The following is a 4656-nucleotide window of genomic DNA, read 5'->3' on the forward strand; positions in this document are numbered from 1 at the left end:
CACATGTCAGGTTTAAAAAGCTCGCCGGCGCCCGAAGACTGCGGTGGTCGCCGGCGTCGAACCACGGCGAGACAGAGAGATCGGAGTGTACCAAGAGCTTCAGCGTGTCCTTCCGCGTCAGTGGGTGGTGGACTTGGGCGTCGGCGAGCACCACGTCGACGGCGACACTTTCTCCGGCGGACGGTGGCTCGGGCGATGGTGGGGAACTCCGGTGGTGTGCTGCAATCGTCGAATTGAAGTGCGGGTCAGAGAGAGGGATGCACTAGAGAGCTACTGGCAAGAGATGGGAGGCAGAGGTGCACGCACGGGAGCGAATCGAGCTGGATCCCGTGGCGGGTTGCGGCGGCCGGAGTTGAGGAAGGAGACTTCCTCGGGGCTCTTCCAGTGGCTAGGCAGGGTCTTGGTGGAGTGTAGAGGTGGTGTGGGTACTAGCTGGAGCTCGGGGCCTTTATTTATAGGCGGCTCGAGGGGGTGGCCGTGAACGGAGAATCTCCGGCGAGCAATTACGGCGAGGCAGTGGATCGGCAGGGGCATTAGGTGGCCAGGCAGCATCAGTGAGGTGTACTGGTGCTGTTCCCCTGCTAATCTTGGTCGGTCTTGGCGTAATGGCGCCGGTCCACGGTGGGGTGGCCGCACGGGCACGACGGCGGCAGAGAGCGCGCTCTGCGCCCAGCGGTTCACGACGAGAGTGGCAGCGCGTTCGGGGGAGTGGAGGGCCACGCGGCGATCTCCGGTGGCTTGGGCGGCGCTGGGTGGCGCCGTCTGCGCCGCGCCTCTCGCTGGCGGCCGCAAAGCCGCCGCTGGCGTCGGTCACGGGGTGGCGCACCTTCTGCTGCTCGTCGCCGACGTCCGCAAGCTTCCAGGCGCTCGTGCGGTGCAGGGACAAGGGGGAGGGGACAGGGAGCAAGGCGCCAACGCGGTTACTGGCGAGATCGAGGAGGTGTTCTGAAGAAAACGACAGTGTTCTCTGAAACTATTCAACTAAAAACTGAACTTGACAGAAACAGTGTCCAGCAGGTGCTCGACAGAATGATTTGGCATCAAGAAATTTTTTTCTGGAGCTGGGACTTGGTGAGGTGACCTCTCAATGCACCCAGAGGCTGCCTGATTTTTCTCAGAATTTTTGGAGAAGGATTTGAATGAATTTCATCAAATTTGGCAAATCTGGTCCAAACTTGCAGCAAGTATAGTTTGAAAATTTTGAACTGAAGACCAGTGGATCTTCATGGATCTGGGTTGAGGGTTCAAAGGACTAGGAAGGGAAATTGGTTTGGGGGCAAAAATCAAAACAAAAATGGTAGCTCCTTTGTAAATCTCCAAAGGCTAGAATAGAAGACAGAAATTGTTTTGATAAGATTTAAATGGAAAAATAATCATATGGGGAGGTTCAACTTGCTGGATTTGATACAAATCATGATCCAAAGATGAGGGAAGGTTTAGGAGAGTGGATTTGCACTAAGGCCATGGTAAGAGAGAATGTTGAAAGGGGCAAGGAAACATTTCAAAAGCCATAGGGCATTTTCAAAGGAATTTCCAAAAGGCATTTTCCCAAGTGAAAAGTATTTTGGCTTGAGTCCAAAATAAAAAGCAAGAACCTCCAAGACCAAAAACAAGTCTTGGGTGAATCCAAATAAAACTCTTTCCATAAAAAAATATTTTGAAAGGGAGGGTTCTTTTGAAGAAAAAATTTAAATCACCTCCCTCAAGTCAAGTAAAATTTTTGAAAAATCCAAATGAAATTTTGGGTGTCACATTCTCTCGCCCGGGCAGCGTGTCGTCCGCGTCCTTCATGTGCTCGCCCCCGTTGTCCTGCTCCCGATCTGATCGGGAGCGCCGCCACTTGATCCCAAAAAGAATCTCGAACCGTTTTTTCTAAACTTACCAAGAACTGTGCGTTGAATAGCGAAAATAGAAGGGTCTTTTCTGCAAAAAGGCCACGACATACGAATCAGATACGGGACGAAATCAAGAATATCACCTTGCTTTAATAGTAGGTATAGAAATAAAAGAAAATGCCATGTTTTGTCTGTTTTCTGAATTTCTCGTGCAATAAAAAATGACCCAAAAATAAAAGTTCTCAGAATGCTCTGAAAATTTAATACGATTTTTTCTGAATATTTAAGAATTTATGGTGCAAATAATACCAGAGGGATGTGCACCAGGTGAGCACAACCCACCTGGGCGTGCCAGGACCCCCAGGCGCGCCCTGGTTGGTTGTGGTCTCCACGTGGGCCTCCATCACTTATCTCTTTACACCACATCATCACTTACCTCCAGAAAAAAATCTCCATTGCTCTCTCTCCCGTGTTCTTGCTCTTAAACCCATGGATTTCGATCTCTCTGCTCGAAGCTCCGCTTCCGAAACTGTTCCGGGGGATTATTGCTTGGTATGCGACTCCACCGTTTGTCCAATTAGTTTTTGTTATAGTGGTTTATATTTTTAATAATTAGCTACTCTTGGTGCTGCTGTAGATGAGCTTGCATGTTGAATTCTTAGAGTTCTAAGTAGTTTGAATGCTTGCTATGGCCTCTATATATCCCTATGAGTAGTTGCTATCAATTTTGTGAAGGTTTGTTGGAAAAATTTATGGACTAAAAATTTCAGAATTTTGTTCATAGGAAAACGATGAATATCTTTTAGAAGTTTGCCTCTAAGAAGAACTCCAAGGGTGTTATTGGGGAGTCGTCTAACAGTGATCTCCATCTTCGGAGGTTGGCGGAGGTACGGCCGTGCGAATGGCCGCATACCCAGTTCATGGAAGAGGCTGGAATCCTCCAGGAGTTCACACAATATGCTGCTAATGCTGGGCTCACCGACTTCATCGCAGATGAGTGTGAACAACATCAAATCCACACAAACATCTTTGTTCAAAGTTTTACTTTCTTTCCTAGGAATAACCCCCCTGAGGTGCAGTTTAGTTTATATGCTGAAACTCGTCAGATACAACTTACTGAATTTTGTAACATATGCATGATCCCTTCTGACGGGGGTTTAGCTGAGCCTAGGCCGGCAGAGTTTGAGGGCTTTTATCGCACATTGATAGTGGGAGATGAGAGAGGGGTGTCAGCTATCACTGCCGCTGGCTTGCATTTTCATACGGTTCATTACTTTGCTCTTTTCATTGCAAATGCTTGCTTGCTAGAGAGAAGGTGGGTGCACTCAGTTCACCAGACCTTGCTGTTTTACGTCGTGCACTAGAGGGCGACAACACTTATAGCTTGGGAGGTATTGTGGCTCGTCACCTCCACATTAATAAGTCCAAGGGTAAAATACATGGTGGGATTTTCGCTACTCGTTTGGCGGCTCACTTTAATGTTGAGATACGCCCTCATGATTACCCTCTGACCAAGGTTTACCTAGACCACGCAGCCATGGAACACCAACATTTTATTGCACGAGATTACCCTGCCATTCCTATTCCCTATAACCTGGTTTTTAGCATTGAAACTCGTGATATTATTCCATTGCCTACTCCTGCTTTGTTTGATCCTGTTGCCAGGGTGGATATAGGATTATGCCTGCAGATATCATCGCCTACCGGAATGACTAGGCTGTAGCAGTGGAGGAGCCTCAGCAGTGGGATGAGTGGATGCCCGCTCCTCGGTACCCCAACTACAATCCAGGCTACTGACTTTTTACCAAGTTAGGCCAAAAGTCTAAGCTTGGGGGAGTACATGTTTCTCACCGACATTACATTCATGCTCACTTATTTTGCCGGTGTTCACACTTTTTCATTGTATCATCCATGTTTAGATTTATTTTCTTGCTTTCTTCTTGTGTGTTTGAAAAATCTTAGAAAAACCAAAAAAATGAGTTTTAGTTAGTTTACTTTCTATGCATGCTTAATTGTAGTACTAAAAGGAAAACCCCCAAAAAAATTCCTTGTTCTTCTTTTGCTTGTTGAGAGCTTTCCCGTGTAAATAGTTTTTCTCGTTTTTGCTTTTCCAATTTATTTCCTTGTTCAAGAAAACCAAAAACTCCAAAAATATTTCAGTGTGTTTCTCTGAATTTCTTTTCTTTTTACTCGAGTCGTATCAAGAAGAAGACCACTATGAAAATGTTGAGTGACTCTCATATGAATAATTGTTGATCTAATAAAGAGCCCATTTTACCTCATTTTCTCCTGTTCTTTTTGTGTAAATATGTTTAACCTAGTATACATGATTCAACCCATTATGATTAAACATGTTTGCAATGACAATTAGAGATTATAGATTCTGATGCCATGCATAAGTAGCTAGGAGTGGATAATGATTTATCTTGGATATCAACATTGCGTTAAAATGATTGTGATGTAGTATGATGATATGGTATCCTCCTCTGAATGTTCGAGTGGTCGACTTGGCACATGTTCATGCATGTAGTTGAATCAAAACCAACATAGCCTCTATGATATTTATGTTCATAGCATTCATATCCTACTGATGCTAGTGTCCAATGTTACTTATGCATAATGCATGTTCATGACCGTTGTTGCTCTCTAGTTGGCCGCTTCCCAATCTATTTGCTAGCCTTCGCCTGTACTAAATGGGAATTCTGCTTGTACATCAAAAACCTTGAACCCAAAGTTATTCCAGATGAGTCCACCATACCTACCTATATGTGGTACTACCCTGTCGTCCTAAGTAAATTTGCATGTGCCACCTCTAAAAACT

At 45.7% G+C, this 4656-nt stretch overlaps 1 long non-coding RNA gene across 1 annotated transcript; it reads left to right on the top strand.

Moving 5' to 3' along the window:
- The first annotated feature begins 2056 nt into the window (after positions 1–2056).
- Positions 2057–3987, top strand: LOC141041587 (uncharacterized). The gene is made up of 2 exons (XR_012202152.1): positions 2057–2387; positions 2620–3987. It is a non-coding gene; the product is annotated as an uncharacterized lncRNA (long non-coding RNA).
- The last annotated feature ends 669 nt before the right edge of the window (positions 3988–4656 follow it).

The sequence above is a fragment of the Aegilops tauschii genome, chromosome 2 (assembly GCF_002575655.3).
Source record: "Aegilops tauschii subsp. strangulata cultivar AL8/78 chromosome 2, Aet v6.0, whole genome shotgun sequence".
NCBI classification, from domain to species: Eukaryota; Viridiplantae; Streptophyta; class Magnoliopsida; order Poales; family Poaceae; genus Aegilops; species Aegilops tauschii.